We start from the raw sequence: 13,737 nt of genomic DNA, 5'->3' as shown, positions 1-13,737 counted from the left end.
TTTCTTATTATGGCTTCTTTCTTATGTTCTTCAATTGCTACTGTTGCTGTTTGGTTCCTGTACATGTTAGCAATTGTTCTTCTATCTCTGTATTTGAACCCTAATTTTTTTAAAATGCTGAACATTTTATTCCAGTGTACGTTATCGAAAGCCTTTTCTAGGTCTATAAACGCCAAGTATGTTGGTTTGTTTTTCTTTAATCTTCCTTCTACTATTAATCTGAGGCCTAAAATTGCTTCCCTTGTCCCTATACTTCTCCTGAAACCAAATTGGTCTTCTCCTAACACTTCCTCCACTCTCCTCTCAATTCTTCTGTATAGAATTCTAGTTAAGATTTTTGATGCATGACTAGTTAAACTAATTGTTCTGTATTCTTCACATTTATCTGCCCCTGATTTCTTTGGTATCATTACTATAACACTTTTTTTGAAGTCTGACGGAAATTCCCCTTTTTCATAAATATTACACACCAGTTTGTATAATCTATCAATCGCCTCCTCCCCTGCACTGCACAGTAATTCTACAGGTATTCCGTCTATTCCAGGAGCCTTTCTGCCATTTAAATCTTTTAATGCTCTCTTAAATTCAGATCTCAGTATTGTTTCTCCCATTTCATCCTCCTCAACTTCCTCTTCTTCCTCTATAAAACCATTTTCTAATTCATTTCCTCCGTATAACTCTTCAATATATTCCACCCATCTATCGACTTTACCTTTCGTATTATATATAGGTGTACCATCTTTGTTTAACACATTATTAGATTTTAATTTATGTACCCCAAAATTTTCCTTAACTTTCCTGTATGCTCCGTCTATTTTACCAATGTTCATTTCTCTTTCCACTTCTGAACACTTTTCTTTAATCCACTCTTCTTTCGCCAGTTTGCACTTCCTGTTTATAGCATTTCTTAATTGCCGATAGTTCCTTTTACTTTCTTCATCACTAGCATTCTTATATTTTCTACGTTCATCCATCAGCTGCAATATATCGTCTGAAACCCAAGGTTTTCTACCAGTTCTCTTTATTCCGCCTAAGTTCGCTTCTGCTGATTTAAGAATTTCCTTTTTAACATTCTCCCATTCTTCTTCTACATTTTCTATCTTATCTTTTTTACTCAGACCTCTAGCGATGTCCTCCTCAAAAATCTTCTTTACCTCCTCTTCCTCAAGCTTCTCTAAATTCCACCGATTCATCTGACACCTTTTCTTCAGGTTTTTAAACTCCAATCTACATTTCATTATCACCAAATTATGGTCGCTATCAATGTCTGCTCCAGGGTAAGTTTTGCAGTCCACGAGTTGATTTCTAAATCTTTGCTTAACCATGATATAATCTATCTGATACCTTGCAGTATCGCCTGGCTTTTTCCAAGTGTATATTCTTCTATTATGATTTTTAAATTGGGTGTTGGCAATTACTAAATTATACTTCGTGCAAAACTCTATAAGTCGGTCCCCTCTTTCATTCCTTTTGCCCAGCCCGTATTCACCCACTATATTTCCTTCCTTGCCTTTTCCAATGCTTGCATTCCAATCTCCAACTATTATTAAATTTTCATCTCCTTTTACGTGTTTAATTGCTTCATCAATCTCTTCGTATACACATTCTACCTCATCATCATCATGGGCGCTTGTAGGCATATAGACGTTAACAATCGTTGTCGGTTTAGGTTTTGAATTTATCCTTATTACAATGACTCTATCGCTATGCGTCTTGAAATACTCCACTCTCCTCCCTATTTTCTTGTTCATCACGAAACCTACTCCTGCCTGCCCATTATTTGACGCTAAGTTAATTACTCTAAAGTCACCCGACCAAAAGTCGCCTTTCTCTTCCCACCGAACCTCACTAATTCCTACTATATCCACGTTTACCCTATCCGTTTCCCTTTTTAAATTCTCTAGCCTACCAACCTTTTTTAAGCTTCTAACATTCCACGCTCCGACTCGTAGAATGTTATTTTTAACTTTTCTGGTGACCCCTTCCTTAGTAGTCCCCACCCGGAGATCCGAACGGGGGACTATTTTACCTCCGGATTTTACCAAGGAAGGCGCCTCCATTATTGCTTTTGAAAATGCAGAGCCACATTTTCTTGGAAAAAATAACAGCTGTAGTTTTCTCTAAAAAGTAAAAAATAAGAATTAAATCAAATTGAGATTAAACAAAAAATATAATATATTAACAAATACAAAAATGCACTGAAAAGTAAAAAAAAAATTATATAAATATTTAATAAATAACCATTAAATAAAACATAAATAAATGTAATAATTATTAAATTTTAAAATTAAAAGTAATGAAGATATTTATTAAATGAAAGCGTGGCACAGTTTTTATAATTTATTTAAAACAACACAACATTTATTTTTACAGCAATTAATCTTCATTTTCATTTTCAATAACGATGCAAGGAGGCGGAAAGGTCTGCTGGAACTTCTCCAGTTGAGACTGACTAGCTAAAAGTAACAATCTGGGAAAATGCACCCACTCGCTTTCTTTGTACGTGTTCTCACATAGTTGAAGTTCATCTTCGAATTCTGCTTGTAATCTAAGCCAAATTGAACTCACTCTTTCCGCTGAAAGTTTCATTTTAATTAATTATGAATTTTTATTTAATGAATTCATAATTACGATTACAATTATAATAATGATAATAATTTTTCAGATTACCGTCAAAACGTAATAACTTTGTGCAAGATTTCCAAATTCAATTTTTATTTTTAATCTTATTAACCCTTAAAGGTCACCTTGGTGAAAATTTGAACCATCAAAGAATTAAAACTTGAGTTATTTTATTACAGATAAATAAAGTATATACATATACTAAACAACCTCATTAAACAAAAATATATTTTAAAATTCAGCAAATGTCTATAAATACTTATTCGAAACAATTGTCATAAAAACTGTGCCACGCTTTTATTTAACTAAATATTTTCATTACTTTTAATTTTAAAATTTAATAATTATTACATTTATTTATTTTTTATTTATTGTTTATTTATTAGATATTTATATAATTTATTTTTTAATTTTCAGTGCATTTTTATATTTGTTAATATATTATATTATTTTGTTTAAAATTCCAAATTTGATTTAATTCTTATTTTTTACTCTTTAGAGGGTTTTTCTAATTTGTTTCCTTTTTTTATTAATGTTAATATTAAAATTAGTTAAATAAAAGCTTTTTTAAGAAATAATTTTTTATATGTAATCAAATATATTTTTGTAAAAATATTTATTTTTACACATCGAAGTTACATATATATGTGCACCAAATTTCAATCATTTTCATATGATAGTTCATGAGAAATGAAAATTTTCAACTAAATGCATGAATTTAGCATAGGGGTAGCGCGTGTAGTCGGGGGGGGGGGGGGGGGTGGGTCATATCAAATTCCGACACTGTAGTGCTGTATTGTCATCGAAGTTACATACGTGTACCAAATTTCATTGATTTTCATATGATAGATCAAAAGATGTAGCAGTTGCAAGATATGATTATTCCTAAAACGAGTAGTACCTGAGATCACTTTTCTTCTAGCATTTAGCAGGATTTATTTATACTTATTATTAAATAAGCTACATTAATTCCATAATATTTTAATCTTTAATGACCTGTTTGTAATTATTTTTATTTATATTAACTAATATAATTTAACATTTTTTGTATATTTATATATATATATAAAGCAATATATTTTTCAAATTTTGAAAATAATTATGTATAATTTTCTTACAGGAATCTGTAATATATATTTATTTAAATCCCATTTTTCAAGATTTTTTATTTGATGAATTTCAAATCAGTATTGATTTTTCATCTTGGACAAAATAGTGTGGGTTGTTAACTGTTTTATCGAGTTGAAATCATCATATATCTTACATAATTCACACATTGAAGGTGAACCACTCGATGTATATTTCATAAAAGTTTATACAGTTGTCCTGGAGTATAAAATATAAAAATGTACGATCCTTGTTTTGAAGTATTTAATTAAAAATTGTAAGAATTAATTTTTTTCCAGTGTATTTTCTCTGTAGCCATTTTGATGAAAGATACTACTTTTAATAAATTTAATTAAAATTAAATTTTTAAATAATAATATTATTGTTATTATTATTACATATATCTTAAGTTAAAAATTATATTACATTTTATTATTATTTGTTAGTTCTGATTTAAAAAATCAAAATTTACTGTATAATTGAAGTAGGGCTGTTTTTTTAAACTAGTTGTTTTAGTTTATTTTACATTTTTAGTGGTACGAGGTTGGGGTGATGAGTTTCAAACCTGGATAAGAAAACTACATTTTTCTTGGTACATTTTGATTTATTTTTCAACATAATCACCATTAAGGTCTATAAACTTAGGTTAGGGTTCCACAAGAGCGTTTATGACAATTCAGTATGTCGATTTATCCAACTTCATAAAATAACTGTCTTTGGCGGCAATAACTTGATTATTGGTTGAAAATCTCTTCTTTCCAAGGAATTTTTTTTAGATTAGGAAATAAGTGATAGTCATTGGGAGCAAGATCAGTCTCATCATCACAAATTGACATAAAAAGTCCTCTGGATTGCATCAAAGAGCTTAAGACAATCACTTGAAATTTTTTTGTCATCGTTCTTGGCGTGAAGAACCATCCACTAGCACACACTTGTTCATGCCCAATTGTTCTGGCAAAATACTGTGCATGTGTTCTGTTGACATACCTACTACAGACTGTTAATTTTTCAATTTTATGCGTCGATCTGCCAATATGATTCTATGTACTTTTTCTATCATTTGTGGTATAGTCACTTCAGAAGGACATCCACTACATGCTTGATTGCTACTGTGTGTTCAACCTACTTTAAACTCTGTGACCCAGTGTTTAACTGTGGTATTTGATGAAGAAAATTCTCCCAATGTTGTAACAAGCTCTTTGTTAATTTCCTTTGCACTTAATCCTTTCAGAAGGAATGTAAATAGTTTACAAAGGAATGTAACTAGAATACAAAGTGATATAGGGATTTGAAAGTAAACTAATGAAGAATGGAATCACGCGCTGCCATCAAGAAATTAAGCATACTAACGCCATCAATGTGTGAGGCCTGTATTTTATGTTAAATATGGGTAGGTTTATATAAAATATTTTCCTTGCTTAAAAAAAAAAGTCACTTTCACAAAATATGAGAAAGCAGTATTTTGGTAAAAATAAGAAAAAGAGTGAAATAAAAGGTCAAAAAGAAATTACTTCAAGGATTGATGGATTATTTTGTTGTTTTTATATTTTTCTCTTTAAATTCTTCTATTACTTTTTATTTATACTTTTAATGCATACTTCACAATGACTTTATTGTATCACCATAAATTTTAATATTAAGCAGTGATTAATTATTATTCTTTAATTTTGTAATAATACAATAATTCTCTCTTCCAGTTCTGTAAGGATAGCTAAGTCAAAGGAATCCTTTAATAAAAAAAGCAAATTACTATTTAGTAAAAGTCTGGAATTACAAAGTTAAGAAAGAAATAGGTTAGCAAAATGCTAAGGAGTGTGTTGTCATATTGAAGTGAAACATGGACATTGGGAGGTTTTTGAAATGTGAATATCAAGAAGAATGAATGAATGGATAAAGCGAAGAAAGAGGACATAATAAACAGGACTGAAGAATACTTATGCAGGACACACATCCAGTTGACATGTGGTTATAGAAAGTGGAATTTCTACAAATGCAGTAGAAGGTAAAAGAAATGAAGAAGAAAAATAAATTTAATAGATGAGGTGAAGATTATTAACTGCAAGGGGACAAAGGAGAATGCTTAAGACAGAAATTAATGGAGACATGAGAGAGTAAAGGACCTCAGTCAGAGTACCAAATGATGATGAATTTTCTAACATACTGTATTACATATTCTGTAATTATTACTCTGTTAGTGTATTCTCACCATAAATTTTAGTAATAAGCCACGATGATGGAATAAAATTAAAAATATTGTCATCAAATCAATTTAACAATACAATTAATTATTTTAAAAGTCTACCATTTATGTAACTATAAAATTTACAATGGGGGACCATCAAAATAAGTATTTCTAAGTAATTTTTATGTTAGGTGCCAAAACTTTAGTGTTTGTAGACAAGCTGACATGAGTCACAATTCACTTTTAAAACTTATTAATTTTCAAGAAAAGATTTATACCAGGTTTATAAATAAGCAATTTATAGATTTTATAATCGAGGAATGAAGTCATTCTCCCACATTGCCCCTTCAATAAACAAAATGTACTGTAAAATCAGTATTCCATTCACTCTGTTCAGTTAAGGTACTAGATGTATAGTGAATATCATTGCTTTCAGAGTAAGCAACTCTGATTGGTATCTTAAACCATAGGTACTTTATATGTATCCCAATTATTGTAAAGTCTGGGACAGATAACAGGAGGAATAAAAACAATTTTTATTTCTTTTAATTTTAGGTAGTTACCTATATAAGGAAGAATGGACAAAGAATATGGAAAGGGAAAGGATAGTGGACAGGAACAGTGAACACACAGAGGGGCTGTATCTAATTATGATATTTTACCACATATTTTGAATATTGTAATCTAATATTTTTTCTTAAAGTCAAGGAAAAAACATGTTATTTTCATTTACATGCATATTTTACTAGTAGTGCATTTTGGTCATTGGGATTCAATTAATTAAAAATCAGCGAAATTAGTTAAATCATTAGTTGTCATTTATAATCTGGAAAAGTCTAATTACTAAATGTTGGCTAATTATTATTGAGGAAGAATCTAGCAATAATAAACTATGTGACTGTTGAAAAAACTGTTTGTTGAAAAAATATTTTTAAATTGGCTTTTCATTCAGTTATTTCTGTGTTTTTATTATTGATTAAATTTTTGGAATTTCATCATCACATGGTATTAAAATTCATATGTGGATATTATTACACAGAAAAATATTAAATAATGACAAAATAGTCATGATTGTGTAAGTGATAATTTTTTACATTAATTTTATAACCACGTAAATTATATTTTTTTTAACTTATTGAAAATTATAGTAAATAAATATTTGTGTGTATTTTATTTTTTATTTTTCAGTCATATCGCATAGCCTTTTTAACAAAGATGTCCTGTGATAAGGAAGGAGATAATTTGGAAAAATAATAGATAACTAGTTAATTTGTAAGTCACTATCAAACAGTTACATCACTCGTAATATATTATATGTTAAATAACTTAACATTTGGTTTTTTATTAAAAATTATCTAGTTTGAAAATGTTATGCTTGTTTTCACTTTATTCACTAATTTAATTAAAACCAAATTAATTATAATTATTATTTAAATAATAAATTCAAATTCACTCATAAAAGTTTAAGACCACTTTTATTATTTTATTTATATATCAGCTTTTTATCAACTGATTTGAACATTCACATCGATTTAGTTTCCTCAGGATATATCAAATGAAATTCCTGATATAATAATACATATTCACAAATATTAAAACTATTGTTTATTTACATAGGTTTTTATTTTTTTAATCAGAAGGTGGGATGTATACAACTACATGTATTAACTGTGCTACATGTATTAATTATCAAATACAAATCTAAGAGAATTAGATGCAGTTTAATTTTGATGAATAAGCTCTTGAACTTTACACTGGACGTTGCTTTAATATACCAAAACTACTATATTATGCTTGAAACATTTTAGAAATTTACTTGAAATTAATATAACCAAAAGCTTATTAAAAATGTTTTAAATATTCCAGAAATTTATAAAATCGTTTCTATTAGTGTACAAATTAAATTTTTATTGACAAAACACTTTTGTCGATTTTTTGTTTCTGTTAAGATGCTTACATAATATTTGAATAGCTCCTAAGAAATGATCAGTTACAGTCGTGAGAAACTGGCTATTATAATTTGTTATACGATTTTAATCTGTTCTATTATTATTATCAAAATAGAATATTCGCTATTTGTTTTAAAGTCGTATAATATAACATCCAAAATAAAAATTTGTAACATTTATATTCAACATTGTCACAATCACTTAAAAAATAAATGTTTGATGCAGAGTTGGATATCTAAATTAATTGGTTATATTCTCACCTGTAACACTTTCCTTTATCTTTGATCTCTTTCTTCAACATTATTTGTTCAGTGGGTCTAATCTTGCCTATGTCCTTCTACTAGATAAATGTCCCATCTACTGTAACCAGAGCATCGTTAATGTTTTTTAGTTGAAGAGATTACCTAAGAAATGATTTAGGAATTCCCAATTATTGAATTGGAAAATTAGAAAAAATACTTTTAGACTACTTTTTAGCCCAATATGCTGATCACTTCGGTAAGAGGTAGCATTTCAGCCAGATATCCTGATTAGGCATGGCATTTTTCATTCACAAAAAGATTTCCATTTAATATTACTTAAGCTTATATGTTGCATTCATCATTAAGAAGACAAAAATTTTATCTTCACAAAACATTTAAAAAGTCGTATTAATTCCCTAATAACCAATGTTTTCCCATTCTTCTTATAATGAATGTTTTCTGGACCCTGATTATTCTTTAAGTAATAATAATTGTTGGTCAACAATGGTTATTTTTTAAAATTATTTTAAATCTGTTATGTTTGTTTCATACTGAATAATAAAATGTGTACAGTAATTAAATGTAACCATTATTTTAATCTTTATGAAATGATATTAAACGAGATATCAAAATAACTACTGCGATAAGAAAAAGTCCTTTAATGATCGTATGATCATCAATCACTATGTGCTTCAATGATCATGTGTAATAATAACATAGACCACACAGGTTTTCATAAAACAGTGTACCAGCTAATCATTTTTTTGCAAGAGTAAATATACATGCTTCTAATTATACATATACATGTCCTCAGCTTATCAAAATATTCATAGCAGGTTTTTGTTACTTGTTGAAAAGTAGCTGATAATTTGAAAAAAAGTTTGTAAAAATATATATACAAATTTGTTGAAGATACTAAAAAAAAATTAATTTTTATACAGTTTATACTACTTTTTTTTTTAGATGAGCCTTAAAAAGCAGAAAAGATTATAAAGTAACAAAACAAGAGTATTTTTTTTTTTACTGTAACTTCAGTTGTTTGAAAAATATTTCAGTAACTTAATAAAATGGCAAGCTAAAAAGAAATAAAGGAATAAAAAATACTTATTTTAATGCCATTATTTTTTTTGAGGCTACTTATTAAGTTTCAAAACTTATTAAAAATAGGTTTAACATGACTAATATTATTTATAAAATCTGATACAGCCGTTACGGAATTGCAGTTATGGAAACGCCATTTAAATACAGTACTTTCTTTTTAGCATAGTTGGATAAAAAAATGTCTACCTTTTAACCTCTATTATGTTGAGAATATATATTTAATTAAATACCATACTTATGAATCAGTAGATTTCTCTTGCTTAGGAATATCAATATTTTAGATTGAGAATTAGATTATTTAATTCTACTTTTCAGCAATATTCCATAACATGTAAATATTGCTGATCTCTGTAACAAAGCGGTAACATCTTGGCCTTTCATCCAGAGGTTCTGGGTTCAAATCTCAATCAAGCATGGCATTTTTCATATGGAGGTTCTGGGTTTGAATCCCAGTCAGACATTTTTCATGCACTACAAAATTTCCATTTCATATTCCCATTCACAAGCTTTCAGCTTATATGGTGAATTAATCACCCCCCAAAAAAATTTGTTAAATACAGTGGAAATGTAGCAATTTACGTGTAATTTTTTGTTCCAGGTTAATTTTTTCTGTAATAGAAACAGTGTATGTGACTCAACATATGAAGTGCATGATAGAGCAAACTAATAGATAAAGGAAGTGACATAAGAAAGATTAAGGGAATGATATTGTACTTGAGCATTCATAGAACTTTGCCAGTTCAAAGTTGCCATACCTTGTTAACCATAGCTTCTTCTGTACACTGCATTTGTTTAAAAATGTTGTGCGTTACTTTAAGAAAATAAGGTAATATTTACTTTATTAATTTTAGTTTTTATTTGATATGTGATAAAATGCTCTGTTCTATAACTTTACATTCAGAGGTATTCTTCCTACATTTTATTAACTGCTTCACTGTTCGTTCGTATTCTGTATCTTTTCCTCTTTTACAATTTTTTCATCTTACATTTCCTTTTAGTTTTCTAACGGTAATAAGTTTTATTTTTTTATTATAAATAAGAAACTTTGAAGATGCATGTTCATATTATGTAACAGATTTTTATTTGTAGCTTTTTGTAATTGAATATATATTTCTGTAGAAAGGAAAGTGGATTTCTTCTTGCTTCTTTATTCCAAAACTCCAGAATATAAAGTATGCTATGATCAAATTTATGAACTGGTTAAAAAAAAGAACAAACTTTTTTTTTGTTATTAATATTTAAACTATTACAATAGAAATTTTATTTCTGATGTTTTAAAATCGTTATTTTGTAGATAAGAAATACTGTTATTCGTTTGTAATATATAAATAATAATGAGCCTTAATATAAAATTTTCTGTAAGAACTCTGCACAAAATTATTTTAATTAACACAGTATAATAGGATGTGAAATTTTTAATATATTCCAGTAAAAACAGGTTCTATTTTGTAATAAAATGAAAAAATGTATAGGAAGAAACGAAAATAGTTTATGTTAATTTTTATAATAATTTTTTTCAGGAATGACTACACTGCTTTTGATTGATAGCACTGGAAGTATTTTGCAGGTAGAGGGGAGTTTCTTTTCTTTTTAAAATCTCAAAAATAACAGTTATTATAAAAAAGAAAATTTATTAGCTTTTGGTTTAAAGCTTATAAAATTTCCTTTTCTTAGTTGCATGTAACAAGTATTCTAAATAATACAGTATTTTGAAAGGACTTATTTTTATTAAATATAATTTTGATGCTTTATTTTTACGATTCATTTCAAAACAGTCTTCCTTATTACTAATATAAAATCGAAGCCATTTATTATTTGGTTTTAATTTGATTTCTTTTTATTAAGTTAAGCAATATTACATCATATTGTTACAATAATGAATATTGCTATGTGAAAAAGAGCAAGTTATCAACAAAAATTAAAAAAAAAATTGTTAAAAAATAAAACTTGTCTAGAAAACACTTTGTGTAAACTTATTTTATTGATCTTTACAATTCGAATCAATACATATTTATTAACAAAAAGTATATTGTTATAAAATGTATGTATAAAAAATTGTGGTAAATATATATATATATATGTATAAATATATATGTATGAAATAGCAGAATTACTTAAAAAGTTTTCAATAAAGATTAGTAATGTTTTGTAAATTGCATGAAAAAGATGGATTACTGAAAACTAATTAAAGGTTATGTCACTCATTCTTTGCCATAGGATATGTGAGCAGCTTTGACAGAACATGATTTAATCTTTGAAGACTGCTCTTTTTTCTTTATAACTTTTTTTTTAATTTTCTGTTATATACATATTGAATTTAACTTTGGATTTAGCATACACAACAATGAAATTAAGGAATTAATTTTCATAACAGGCAAAATTAATAATATCTGCTTACTGTTTTTTACACAATCTGCTGGAGTACAAATATCAGTAAAGGAATTTTTTATCACAAATCAAAAGATTGTATGCTATTTTTACAGTATAAATTGATTAGTATTTCTGCTGACTTTAACTTTTCAAATTTGAATTTATTTCAACTGGAGACAGATTGTTGTCAAAGTTTCAAAATTAGTGCTTTTACACAGCATGATTTATATGTGATGTAAACATTTGTAATACTGTACCTGTTTCATTTGTTTTATTCTACTATCCAGTCTTCTTTTGTGGTAAGAATTAAAACTATTGCTTTTGATTAGGGGCCGTATCAAATTTTTAAAGTACTTATAACCTTTTTTTTTTTTTTTTTTGTAAAACTACTTAAAAATAAAGAAATAATATCTACAGTGTCAGAGGATAAAACTGAAACTTCTGGAATATCAAACTATTAAATGTCTATTATTTCATGTTAGAAAAAAATCATCATATAACAAATTAAAATACAAGAATTAAAACATGAATGGGTATAGAGATTCATATTTTCTTTCATATCAGAAGAGGCAACCATTTTCTTTATCCTCATAACACTGTTTTTGAAATGTTTCACTCTAAAAATTAAATTGCCTTTACTGTAATGAACAATTCTGAGTTCAATTTTTTAAATGGTTTGCATTTTTACAAACAGTTATTTTCTAATGCTGTCAGACTCAGATTCCCTTGCAGGTAAAGTTATTTTTTGTTGTAAATTGTAATAGAATATTTCTTTTACCAATGTTTGATATTGGGAAAGACAGTCATGTGGGTACCTTCTTTTTAGGCCTCATACACCTCCATAAATCTAAATTTAATCTTTGAGATTCTGCTAACTATTGCTAAATATTACTGCTAAGTATTACTCTAAAAGTAGTTAGTCTTAGACTGAATACAATTTTGAAATTGACGTGAATGAAATATATGAATAACCTAGTAACACAATTTTAAGGATATTTTTTCACGCTGAGAGTTGGTTTTAATTTCCCAAAAAAATTTGGATTAACCACGTGATTTAATGTTAATTTTTAATTAAATTTATATTATTTAAACTTTTTATTAAAATTTAATTAAATTAATTATTTTTAAATACTTTTATCAACAATTAAAGTCATTAATGACTTATCAGAGTAATGTAACTGTACTGGTAAATTTTTAGTCTTGAACAAACTCAGGTCGATTACTCCTGAGACGTGTGGTTAATTGAAACCCAACCACCAAAAAACACTGGTATCCATGATCTAGTATTCAAATCCAAATAAAAGTAACTACCTTTATTAGGATTTGAACCTGAGAACTGATTTCGACATCTGATTTCGACTTCGAAATCAGATGATTTATGACGAGTTTACCACTAGCTACTCTTTGGATTAAATTAATTTTGTTTCATGTATAACTGTGGAATGTTAATAAAGTAAATGAGTAATTTTCAGAAAGTGCTCTCCAGTAATTTTTTCAAAGAGGTTCAGAATGTATGATATATTATGCTTTTTTCTCTAAAAATTGTTTGAAATTTTATATAACTAATTGCTCTTGATTAACCAAAAATCAATAATAAACGGGGTTTAAATGTACCATTTTCTCCAAATATTGTTTTCTTGTTTACTTTAGTAAACATTAATTTAGTAAGCACAACTTTAGTAAGCATTAATTTTCGGTTTCACGTTACATGCTTGCTTAACCAGTAACAAGTTCTGTGACATTAAAACAAGTATTGATGTTGAACTTTATAAAAACTAATTTAAAAAAAGTTTTTTTTTAAATTATGGTTCCCGAAAGATTTCATTCTGAATTTTTCCCAAAAGTAATGTAATGCAGTACTAACATCTTTTTGGCACTAATTATTGTAAAACAATTAATGCATTTGTATGCTATTTGACCTGAAAATTATTAAAAAAATGATTTCCAGAATGTGCTAAAGTTTTATTTTTTTTTAGTCACGTAAAACAAATTTGTCAAAAATATTATTTTTTAGGTTTTGCATATAATACATTCATTAAATTATCAGTTACAAAATTTTGTAGAAAAAATTGATTTCATTAAAGTTTATAAAAAAATACTAGTTTAACAAATTCAATTTTAAGTAAAAATAAAAGTGGCAGAAGTTTATGTAATTCTAAATAAT

At 27.3% G+C, this 13,737-nt stretch overlaps 1 long non-coding RNA gene across 1 annotated transcript in view; it reads left to right on the top strand.

Annotated features, from left to right (window-relative positions):
- Positions 1–11,082, top strand: part of LOC142333228 (uncharacterized) — a 37,998-nt gene extending 26,916 nt beyond the window's left edge. The window contains exons 3-5 of the long non-coding RNA XR_012758559.1: positions 7,100–7,183; positions 9,802–10,029; positions 10,724–11,082. This is a non-coding gene — a long non-coding RNA (uncharacterized LOC142333228). The remainder of the gene's footprint in view (positions 1–7,099; positions 7,184–9,801; positions 10,030–10,723) is intronic.
- The last annotated feature ends 2,655 nt before the right edge of the window (positions 11,083–13,737 follow it).

This window comes from Lycorma delicatula, chromosome 12, assembly GCF_047948215.1.
Source record: "Lycorma delicatula isolate Av1 chromosome 12, ASM4794821v1, whole genome shotgun sequence".
Classification (NCBI taxonomy): Eukaryota; Metazoa; Arthropoda; class Insecta; order Hemiptera; family Fulgoridae; genus Lycorma; species Lycorma delicatula.
Note: the sequence above shows the minus strand (reverse complement) of the source record. Positions and strands in the feature narration are given on the sequence as shown.